The sequence below is a fragment of the Silene latifolia genome, chromosome 5 (assembly GCF_048544455.1).
Source record: "Silene latifolia isolate original U9 population chromosome 5, ASM4854445v1, whole genome shotgun sequence".
In the NCBI taxonomy this organism is placed as follows: domain Eukaryota; kingdom Viridiplantae; phylum Streptophyta; class Magnoliopsida; order Caryophyllales; family Caryophyllaceae; genus Silene; species Silene latifolia.
Genome location: NC_133530.1, coordinates 74,820,224 through 74,833,039, shown reverse-complemented (window position 1 = coordinate 74,833,039; position 12,816 = coordinate 74,820,224). Strand labels below are relative to the sequence as shown.

The following is a 12,816-nucleotide window of genomic DNA, read 5'->3' as shown; positions in this document are numbered from 1 at the left end:
GATAAAAATCGGATGATAGTATCTGTCGAATTAGGTTACGTTATATAGAAAGTATACGTAACATAATTCCTAAACCTAATAACTCATGGGCTTGATAAATCTCGATCTTTTAATTCTCGTCTGGAATAGCGTCTTGGTCGATCGACTGAAGTGACCGGTCGATCGACTGAATACCAGTGTACAGTGGCCTCTGGAACCTGATGGTTGGTCGATCGACTGAAGGTAGTGGTCGATCGACCGCTTTAGCTGCTACTTGACTTCTATAATCTCGTGGATTTGTCTTTTGGGCTTTGAAATGCGCACCAAGCTCGTTCCTTAAGCGAATACTTCACGTCAAATGCAATGCAGGATACTCGGGGACGGATTTAGCTCAATTTCCGCTGGATTCTTCACATTTCTGCAATAATGTACAAAAATACGAAAGTAGACGGAAATAGGAGAATGGTAGCTTAAACTACACAAATGAGCTCTGAAATGCGTGTAAAATGGGATGTAAAACATCATATAAAAGACACGCAACAAACTTCCCCAAACCAAACCCTTGCTTGTCCCCAAGCAAGAACTAGACTCGATCTAATGACCTAATGGAACGAGTTCAATCTCAGAGCGAAATGCAATATGTAAAGCCTAAACCATTTTAATGCAACAACCAACAATCAATTAGTAATGCGAATCATGCAAACGAGTTATGAGGTCGTTAAAAACTGCTGAACCGTCAACCATAGAGACTTATCAAATCGGACTCTCACGGTTCGCTCAAGTCACTCATAAGCACAGGTGAATATATAAGAGGATAGAAAGAATTCATTTTGTAAAGACTCTCACCTAACTACGACCTATAAGAACATGCTTGCAGTCTAATATGAAAATAATCCCTACAACCGTACATATGAATTCCATCCAATCAGATGACCATGACACATGCCGAGGTATATATATGGAAATGTGAGGTATGGGGAAGAAGAGGCAAAACATTTATGGGAATGTGGGGGTACAGGTGATCAAGCTAGTACCGTAACAGAACCATGCGACAATATCCAACTTCTTGCTCATAATCAATCGAAATGGTGTTATAGCAAGCACAAAACTCACAATCTCCAGTATAATAGTAATCAACTAACTCCCCGTAAGATATGAATAATACATGGGAGCAAAAATCGCCATAAGATAAAGCTTGAATTATGCGAAATTGATTTCTTTTCCTTCTCTCGAACCTCAGTCGATCGACCTATGATGCCAGTCGATCGACTGCTTCAACAGTACAGAACCTCTTTTTCTCTTTTTCGAATTATTTTTTCTTTTTATTTCTTTTTCTTTCCTTTCAACTTCTTTCCTCCTTCATTTCATCTTCCCAACAAAATCTCAAATAAGAGCAAATGCCACCAAAACGAAGTAACAATCCCAACAACTAAGACTACTAGCTTGACAAAGGACAGGCTAAATGTAGGATGTAGTAATTAGGACAAAAAGGATATTTTTGGCAGTGTGGAGCTTATGGGTAAAACGAATAAAGGGAAACCTCTACCACATATGTCAACAAACCACAACCGAATGCATACAGGTATTAAGCAGATTAAGTTCATATTTATGCACATTAATGTAACATGTCTCATAAGGAGTACTACTCACATTCCTAAATAAACTGGTCATAGATGTCACCAGTTATGGGCTCTAATTCTCAGAAATATGATGTAGTTTGCCAAAAATCTAAGTCAAATTTCAAGTCCAGCAAATATTTAGCGAAAACTCGTAGATATGCACTTATACAATTCTACTAATAACATGTCAATTAGCAAGGCTTAGGCAAAAACAGATGCAAATGCAATGTGATCATTGAAATACTACCGTTCCGACTCGACCTATATGCTAAAATAAACATGCATTTTTTGAAATTTTGAAATTTTGAAATTTTTTTGAATTTTTCGTACATATAAGAGATGAAATGAACGATGAAATAAACGATGCAAAACGAAAATGTAAACGTGAATGCAAGCAAATGATATGCGACGCAAAACCCTTCCCCAAACCAAATCGCACAATGTTCCCATTGTGCAAAATCATGTAATGAAGAAAAGAGAAACGGGAATTTGCGAGAAAATGAACAAATAAATATGACATGAAGTGGAAATCGGGAACTCACAAGACTTTAAGCGCAGCAAAGGAAACCTCCCCAAACCAGCGTAAGCTAGGAGGTTTCAGTAGCCAGCAGTGCTACTAATAAGTACCTGAAAAGACAAACAAAGTACCAGGCATGAAATCGAGAAGGACAATAATGAAGCGGTATTATGTGCAAAATTGAGGAAAATAGAAGAAATAAATAATGACGGAAGATAAAGTGGAGTAGAAAACTCCCTTAATTCCGCAAATCGACCAAACATAGCAGGAGAGAGGTCGTAAACAGGTACAGCAATGCAGGTCGGTCGATCGACCACATCACTCAGTCGATCGACCAGGGTGAAAGGAACAGTAGCTCCTGGAAACTGCAACGCAGTCGATCGACCAATGTTGCCAGTCGATCGGCTGAAGATACTGCTGTAACTTCCTACTTCTTCGTTTTTGCTCAATTACTTGAGCTAATGAGGTCTAAAAACCTGCAAATGCACAGTAATACGCGCCCAAAATCGCGCAAAACCCAAAGTAAAGCCTAAAGCGTATAAAATCCTAAGCAAGGAAAATAAAATGCGAACTTTCGCGCACACAAAAGCGATAAAAAGTGTCTAACAAAAGCAAAAAAAATGTTTGTAAAAACATGTGATCAACTAGTAGTTGATCAAGAACGGCCACGGAATGGCCCATTTGGTCGGCTTCTGGCTACCAGAGGTAGCCTCAACGGTGCTTATCTCATCAGATGCACCCTTCTTAGCTTCCATGTCCGTATGGCTCAACGGATCAACACTTCCATCATCTTCCCAGTCAATGATCTCGTCGGACTCGTCAGAATCTAAATCGAACTTTCTCACTTTGACCGGCTCGTCATCAACTTCCTCATCGGTGGCATAGCTAAGGCAACCAAGACCTCCTCTTTGAATGATCGGCTCCTTCACAGCTAGAGTGACTTGCATCTTTTCCTTCCCCAAACCAGCTCCTGCAATATCAGAAATAGACAAATCATCCTCCAATTTGCTCCCAATCTGGGGCGGAGGGGTTACAACAGGAATAGAGATAGGCATATCAGGAAGCACAAAGTACGATTTCTTGTCGGAAACCGTATTACAAGTCACAGGCCACATGGGGTCCTTCTTCTTAGCCTGCTGGGCAAAGACAATAGAATGCTTTCCCACTTTGAAGGTCAAGGTTCCTAGACCGACATCTATGACTGCACCAGCAGTGTGCAGAAATGGCCTACCCAAAATAATGGGAATATGGGCATCCTCAGGCATGTCAAGTATAACAAAGTCGACGGGGAAGAAAAACTTCCCTATTTGGACAGGAATGTCCTCTAAGACTCCTATTGGCTGGACCGCAGATCGGTCACCATCTCACATGCCATGTCCACACCGCGAACCTAGTCAATTTGAGCTTCCTAGCAAGACTCAAGGGCATGACGCTTATACTAGCTCCTAAGTCACATAATGCCTTCTCAATAGAGAAGGTACCTATATTGAAAGGAACAGAAAAGCTACCCGGGTCCTCTAGCTTATGGGGTGCAGTGTGAGACAAATAAGAGCATGATTCTTTAGTTAATGCGACAGTATGCACATTTTCAAGTGACTTTTTCTTAGACAGGAGTTGTTTCATGAATTTAGTATAGGCAGGCACTTGATTAACTAACTCAAGGAAAGGCACTTGTACATTCAAGCTACGAATAATTTTTCAAATTTATTGAAAGATACCCGTTCCTTCGTCGGCACTAGTCTTTCCGATATGGGGTCAGAAGTAAGAAGTAGCTTAGCCCTCTCCTCTAAATCGCGCATGCCGGTATCCGTGGACTTAGGCTGAAAGTCCACTACTTTCTCCTTGTTGAAGCTTGAACCCTCTTCAGGCCGTCTTAAATGTGAGCCATTAACCGTCATTGGGTCGAACTTGAACCGGATCGACCCATCAAAGACACTCGGGTCTTGCCCTAATATTTTCGGGACTGTCGTACCTCAAAACAAATGATCCCTCAAGTTGTCGGGCATCGGAGGACAAAAAATCTCACTATCAGCAGCGATCTCAGTCGATCGACCAGTGATGTCAGTCGATCGACTGAGATGAACAGGACCAGAAGCTTCTGTAACCCGCACTTCAGTCGATCGACCGGGTATGTCAATCGATCGACTGATATACCTGGTAGACGCCTTTTTCTTTCCTTTGCTCGTACCAGCTTTGTTTTGACTCGGTTTCGCATCATCTTTTGCAGTGGCATCCTCGACCATAGCAGGCCCCTCCAGGGTAGACCCACTCCTCAAAGTTATGGCATTTAGGGTCTCCTTTTGGTCAGTTTGAGTCGGTAAGTGTCCCGGAGCTCGAGTGGTACTCTTGCTAGCCAATTGAGCAATTTGGCTCTCTAGCATCTTCATCCCGGCCTCTCTAGCTTGGGACTCCTTCAGCAATAAGTTCTTCAACTCGGTGAACTCGGAATTTTGGGATTGTTGCTGCTGCGACACATAGGGAGGTTTTTGATATGGTTGTTTGTGAGGGGGCACATAAGCTTGCTGCTGCTGTGGAGGTTGAGTCGGATTCAGGACATTCTGGCTACTCCACCTCAAGTTGGGGTGGACATTCGGCTCATAGTACGTGTTTGTCTGCCTATAATGTTGAAAGGCAGCGCAAGACTCGAAGGGGACAGAACAATTCTCTGAGACATGCCCCTCAGCTCCACATCTTCTACAGACGAAAAGACCGTCTGAAACAGCATTAATATGGTACATCCCTCCTTTAGAAGCTCCTCCCAACTCATATTTGTCAAACCTTGCAGTGAGAGCTTCTAGTGCAGCAACAGAGGAAGATTCAGCACTCTCCTCTGGTTTCCTCTTGAATTCTCATATTCAAATTTTATGAGTGGCCAAATCATCAATGATCTTCCACCCCATAGTCTCTCCCATGTTCTCAAAGAAATCGGCCATTGGTCGCAAAGATCCAAAATAGCCCTCTGATCGTCATACAGCCCATTATAGAACTGATTGCAAAGACTCCATTTTTCGAACCCATGGTGCGGTATGGTTCGCACCAATTTCTTGAAACGGACCCATGCTTCATGAAAATTATCATCCGGCCCTTGTTTAAAGCTCGTGATCTGAGCTCTAATGGCATTCGTTTTTGAGGCAGAGAAGTATTTCTTGTAGAATGCCAAGGCCAATGAATTCCAGTCGGTGATCCCATGGGCAGCTCGATCCAGATCCCTATACCACTCTCTTGCAGCATCACGAAGAGAGAAAATGAACATGGTCTCCTTGATCTGGTCTTGGGTCACACCGGTCGGCGGGGGTATAGAGCGGCAGTAATCGATAAATATCTCCATATGCTTGGCTGCATCTTCATTTACAGCTCCCCCGAACTGGTTTCTCTCAACCAGGTTAATATAGGAAGGCTTTGGCTCGAATTTCCTCGCCTCCCCAGGTAGTTCGAATCCTTTGTAGAGATTCGCAGCTGTCGGCTCTGAGTGACTGGCAATGGTTGCTTCTTCAGCCATGACTGGAATTTCTGGAGAAGTGACTGTCTCAGCTGAAGAAGTAGAAGCAGGAGATGTAGATGGATCTTCCTCAAACAGAGCGTTCTCGTAGTAACTTGACAGAGTACTCAACTCTTCCTCTGTCGGCAATACCCTTTGTGATCGTCTCAACTCGCGCAAGGATTTCTCGATCTCAGGATTTAATGGTACTAGTTCACCACCCTGTGGCCTGCGCATAAGAAGAAACTACAAAAAGAATATAAGAAAAGTTTAAGGAACGGAAGTCCCTTAAACTAACGAAAGACTAAAAATAAAACAGCTAAAAATTAGAACAATTGCCTCCCCGGCAACGGCGCCAAAATTCGATACCCGTCGTGAGGTGTCAAAAATAAATTTATAATCTCCAACTACAACTATAGCTAGCGGCAGTCGAGTCGAACCACAGAGAGGCAGATGTAATTCTTAGCTGTCTTAATTTCGGTCTAAGGTAACAATAAAGTGGGGGGTTGATTGGATTTGGTCTACAACTAAAGGCAAATAAAAGACAATAAACTAAATAAACTGATGAAAACAGATATTAAAAAGGTGCAAGGATGGTCGGTTCGTTATAGTTTCAGCGGCAGCATACTAAACAGGTCTAAATCAAACACATGAGGCGGGAAATAAAGAGGTCCTCTCGGTCCACTCTTAACAAATAGCATCTTTCGATCTTGCTATAGGTCCCTAATATCACCAATACTGACTCTCGTCCTGAAAAGTGACTAACGGTCTAAACTTTACCCATCTTTCGATCTCAGCATAGTTTAGTCATTTTAATTGGTGATCTAACAACTGTCCCTATCTCTCGATCTAATGGGTCAGTCATATCCTAAACATTCAACTAGTCGTGTGCACTCGATTGGTCAAATATAACATTTAAAATCAATTAAAACGAAAGATAACCTCACGTGGTCAGTCGATCGACCAGGTATGGCAGTCGATCGACTGACACGCGATTTCAGTCCAAATTAATACTACGCCGCCTACGCTATAATTCCCCTACATCCTAGCACAATTAATTTAGCTACTCATGCTGAGGGTGATAACAACAATAAAACTAGGGCATAAAAGTACTGAATTCATAATTAAAGCGGTAAGATAAATAATTAACATGCAACGATAAAATTGGCTTGGAATCTAACTAGCAATTCTATACTAACAACGAAATAAAAGTGAATCGAAATAAGGCAGAAGGAATACCGAAATTGCAGAGGAATGATTAAGAATAAGAACGAAATTCCAATGCTAAAACAATGTTCCAAACCCTAATTCTTTGAATGAATAAAATTCAATGTTACTGTGTAAAACTTAGATAATAATCGGATGATAGTATTTGTCGAACTAGGTTACGTTATATAGAAAGTATACATAACATAATTCCTAAATCTAATAACTCATGGGCTTGATAAATCTCGATCTTTTAATTCTCGTCTGGAATAGCGTCTTGGTCGATCGACTGAAGTGACTGGTCGATCGACTGAATACCAGTGTACTGTAGCCTCTGGAACCCGATGGTTGGTCGATCGACTGAAGGTAGTGGTCGATCGACCGCTTTAGCTGCTACTTGACTTCTATAATCTCGTGGATTTGTCTTTTGGGCTTTGAAATGCGCACCAAGCTCGTTCCTTAAGCGAATACTTCACGTCAAATGCAATGCAGGATACTCGGGGACGGATTTAGCTCAATTTTCGCTGGATTCTTCACATTTCTGCAATAATGTACAAAAATACGAAAGTAGACGGAAATAGGAGAAATGGTAGCTTAAACTACACAAATGAGCTCTGAAATGCGTTTAAAATGGGATGTAAAACATCATATAAAAGACACGCATCAATAGGCCAAGTAAAACTGAGCTTACAACGTTCAGATTGGGTTCTAAAGCTGAGATTAAACCTTAGCTAGCATGCAAAAGGAGACAATGTTCTTACATTTATCAAAACAAGACAAAAGACAATAAAGCATAAATCAGAAAACAAGCTACGTGTTTCCTTGTGCAAGACCATTAAAAGCTTTGGATTGTATGGGAGCCTTTGTCTGTTGACCTTTACATAAGTAATTCCTCACTTATCACCTATATTTTGGATCAAGAGAAAGCCAAGCCTTCTGCAGCCGCCCGGTTCACATGTTAGCCTGAGAATAATGCTTTACTGCCTGGTCTGTTTCCATTGATTCCTGAGCTGGTAGATAAAATCCTCGAATTAAATTGATAATAAGATGATTAATATTTTTTGGAGATGGGCCTGATTATGTACATGTTGTTGTTGCTGGAGTGAACTTAAGCTGAGCTTGGACAGAGGACTAAACCATCCTGAAATTCCTGAACCAATGAGCTGGATCTTGTCCAGACTGAGCTTGTTGCCTGGTTAACTGGGAGTGGGCTATTTTGGCTTGATATCCTTGTTATGGACCTTGACCTGGTTGTGATAGGGTCAGGGCTAGGGCTAAGCTATCAGCCTGAGCTCCTACTCTAATTTTTCATAAAAAAGATAACAAACTTATCCAAATAGGGTATGGATACTTTGTTCATAACGTTCATGAAAACAAAAGGAGCATTATGAATCTAAAAGTCATAGCCATGAACTCGTAGTGTCCATAACGAGTTTTAAAAGTTATTTTTGGAGTATCCACTAGTTTTATTCGCAATTGATAATATTCCGAACGAAGAGTTGCCTTTGAGAATACATCACAACCTCGTAAGTAATCGAAAAGGTCATCTACAAATATGAGGCATAGGATATTTACTTTTTATAATGACCTTATTAAGTACTCTATAGTCTGGCATATAATATTGGTGTTCTCCAAGGTGATGTACTAGGTATAATGTATCTCTTTTATAGTATTTCATCTAATTACTGTTTTAATTCCTTGAGTTCTATAGGCGTCACTCTCTAAGGAACTTTAATATATAGGTGATATGACTCATATTTGGACACATTTAGTCCCCTAGCTAGCCTCGTCATGCTTTCTTGCATGCAGTAGGGTCGTTTCTTATCTTTATCTTCCTACTTTGCATATTCTATGAAGTTTTGTGTCCTTGGTAGGAGACAAATGCTAACCTTGCTCATACAGAGCAAAACGGAGCCAAATGGATCACATATAACAACCAAGCAACAAAGAGGAAACCAATTCTAAAGGCCTAGGTCAATAACACAAGTACTTCACTACGCCAAATAAGACATCCAATAACGGTCAAATAATGCAATTACCGTTATTAAATAGAAACAAGGAACCGTTATTCCAACGACTGTTGTTAAATATATACCACAGTTGTATGACCGTTATATAACATCAATAATGGATCTACAATACCGTTATCACTACTCAAGAACCGTTATAAAACTGTTGTTAATTATGTTTATGGCAACGGGTATACTTTTAAGAAACCGTTATTAGATATTAATAACGGTCCCATTGTGCTAGTTTACTATTGACAACAGTTTTAAATGTTCCAAAACCGTTGTTAAATATTATCTATGATAACGGTTCATTTCGTTATCTTATTTAATTAAATGTCAATATTTAACAACAGTTTTATTGCGTGATAAACCGTTGTTATATTTAGCAATTGATGAAACTTTGACAACGGTTTTTCTTAAATAAACCGTTGTTAACATTTTTAAATCGACAACGGTTATCGTTCGTTATCTTATATTTTTGGCGGTTTGAATAGGGAGGCAAAAGATGTCAACGGTTATTTATCTAAATAAAACCGATGTCAAATAATTGTTTGCAACGGTTGTTTTTAATGTTTTCATTTTTAATTTTTTTGTTTTTAAAAAAATGATTTTAGCTTGTTCTAGCAAATTTCTTTAAAAGCTATTTTTTCAAAGAATATTTGTAATTGTAGTTACTTCGAATGCTATTTTTCAAATTTCACTTAAAATAGCATTCCAAAGAAATTGATATCTTGCAAAAATTCAATCCTGCATCAAAATATTACACCCCGTGATCAATTAACACTACTACAAATACAGGCAACTACAACGGCCCTTTAACAACGCTTATTCACGAAAATCACCATAAGACGTTGTAGAATGGATGGCGCAAATTTTACCAAACTTAATTACAACGGTTCTGTGTTGTTAACCGTTATTGATTTTAACAACGGGTCATAATTTCAAAACCGTTGTTTATATAAAAACTAATAACAACAGTTTACTCTGTAATACATTTTAACCGTTGTTAATAATTTGGCGCAAAATTAGTGAAAAGTAATTACAACGGTGTTGTTAGAACCCGTTGTTATTAGGTTTTAACAACGGTTGTAGACTCAATAACCGTTGTTATTAACGTTTTGAAAATCTTAAGAACAGCAGATTGCTTTATTCTGCTATACACTACAAAACACAAACACAATCTAATACTGCTACTATACACAAATATCATCCTCTATTCCTCCTTGATCGTCTCTCTCTGTCTTCATCTCCGTCACTGTTATCACCGTCTTCTCTCCCTCATCGTGTTTATCAATCAGGTATATATGTTTCTTAGCTTATTAACTATTTCTTATTAAGATTTTCAAGCTATATATAGATATAGGATTGTATGTTCAATTTCCTGGCCTATGAATGTCGATTATTTTTGAATTTGTGAATTTTTTGGGTTATTATCTAATTTGTTGATAATTTAGCTTAATTTATTTCCTAAATTTCGTTTATTTGTTTGCCTATTACGAATGTAGAAAAATGACTCGAACTTGGATGATTGATGCAAATATGAGTGACCCCAACTATAAGGATGGTTTAGCTGAATTTTATGAAATCGTTTCGAGCAATTTGAAAGGTTCTTCTAGTATTCCATGTCCTTGTGAAAGATGTGGTAATATTAGGTATATGGCTTTTCCGGACGTTAAAATACACCTAGAAAAGTGGAGATTTAGTCGATCCTATACACGTTGGATTTTTCATGGGGAACCATTAGAGGACGAGAATAGCTTTGAAGAAGATGATGTTGAGGTATACGAAAGGCTAAATGATGATCCTGAGTTTGCCGAGTTTTTTGAGTTGGAAGAGTTGTAAGCAAAGAAGTTGAATGTTGGGGCTATAGATAATGAGGAGAATGATGAGGAGTCGAATGCTTTTGAAGATGTAGGTGATGACACTATTAATTGGGATGACCTTAACAACATGTATCAGAAGTTGTGTGAGTCTGAAGCACCTCTGTATCCTGGTTGTAAGTTCACAAAAATGTCGGATGTGATGAAGTTGTATAATATCAAGGGGGCAAATGGGGTGAGTGACACGTGTTTCACTAGTTTTTTAGCCTTGATAAAAGAGTTGTTTCCAGATGGTAATGTTCTACCTGTTAAGACACATGAGGCGAAAAACTAATAAGAGGAGTGGGTATGAAATATGAGAAAATACATGCATGTCCAAATGATTGCATATTGTATCGTAAATTATATCAAAACTTAACCAATTGCCCTAAATGTTTGGAGTGGCGTTATAAGGATAAGGAAGGGATCCCCGCTAAGGTGTTGTGGTATTTTCCAGTGATACCAAGATTCATAAGGATTTATGCGAATCCCGATGATTCAAAAATGTTAACTTGACATGAAACAGGAAGAATAAATGATGGAAAGCTAAGACACCCGGCAGATGGTATGCAATGGAAATCGTTCGACGCTAAGTATCCCGAGTTCGGCAATGAACCTAGAAACTTACGTCTAGCGCTGTCCACTGATGGAATGAACCCACACGGAAACATGAGTAGCCAACATAGTACTTGGCCAGTAGTGTTGGCTATTTATAACTTACCTCCATATGTGTGCATGAAAAGAAAGTATTTGATGTTGTCGTTGTTAATTTCCGGACCTAAACAACCTGGAAATGATATAGATGTCTATTTGTAACCTCTTCTAGATGATTTGCGAATGTTGTGGGATAGTGGAATATAAGTATTTGATGCATATAAGAACGAAACTTTCAATTTGAGAGCGATGTTATTGTGTACAATATCTGACTTTCCGGCTTATGGCGACCTTTCTGGCCATACAGTTCATGGGAAAGAGGCTTGTCCATTGTGTGGGGGAGGATATCGAGTCTGAATACTTGAAGTCTTCTCGTAAGTATGTGTATATGGGAAATAAGAGGTTCTTGTATCATGACCATTGTTATCGCAAGATGCAGAAAGCATTCAATGGAAGACAAGAACTTCGTCAACCTCCTAGAATTTTGAGTGGGCAGGAAGTTTATCTGAAAGTAAAGCATATTGAGATAGATTATGGGAAGAAGAGCGGCTCTAAATTGTCTACTCGTGGGTATAAGAAAAGATCCATATTTTTTGATAAACTTCCATATTGGTCTGACCTGGAGGTCAGGCATTGCCTCGATTTCATGCACATTGAGAAAAATGTCTATGATAATATTATCAATACCCTTATGAATGTTCCCGGTAAAACAAAGGATAACACCGCAGCTAGGGAAGATATGAAAATGATGGGTATTAGACTAGAGTTGGCACCACAGAAGAGAGGTAATCGTACATTTTTACTGCCAGCAGCTTATACCCTTTCACGGAATGAGAAAAAAGAGTTCTGTGCATGTTTGAATGGAATTAAAGTGCCACATGGTTATTCGTCGAACATCAAAAGCCTAGTGTCGATGCAAGACCTAAAACTCACCGGGTTAAAGTCACATGATTGTCACACTTTGATGCAACAATTACTACCTGTGGCTATTCGTTCCATTTTACCTGAAAAGGTAAGATATGCTATAACTAGATTCTGTCTCTTCTTCCAGTCCATATGCAAGAAAGTCATCGATCCCGATGACGCGGATTCATTGCATGACCTCGTTGTAACTGTCTTTGTCGCTTGAAAATGTATTTTCCACCCTCTTTCTTCACTATCATGATTCATCTGACCATTCACTTGGTTAGAGAGATTTTGTACCTTGGGCCCGTGTACTTGAGATTCCAGTATCCTTTCGAAAGATTGATGAAAGTCTACAAGGACTATACATCTAATCGGTATCGTCCGGAAGGTTTTATTGCTGAACGTGCTATTTTAGACGAAGCTCTTTCATATTGTTACGCTCATCTCTCCCCTGAGGAGTTGATTGGCGTTCCTAAGAATCGTCATAGTGACTGGATGACCGGAAAAGGTATTAGGGGCCGGGTTAAAAAATTGTGACACGTGAAATGTTGCATTTAGAACATACGTATGTGCTAAACAACGAAGATGA

The 12,816-nt window shown here is 39.5% G+C and overlaps 1 non-coding gene across 1 annotated transcript; it reads left to right on the top strand.

Annotated features, from left to right (window-relative positions):
* The first annotated feature begins 5,126 nt into the window (after window positions 1-5,126).
* On the top strand, window positions 5,127-5,233 carry LOC141658333 (small nucleolar RNA R71). The gene has a single exon (XR_012549225.1). It is a non-coding gene; the product is annotated as a small nucleolar RNA R71 (small nucleolar RNA).
* Window positions 5,234-12,816: the final 7,583 nt, after the last annotated feature.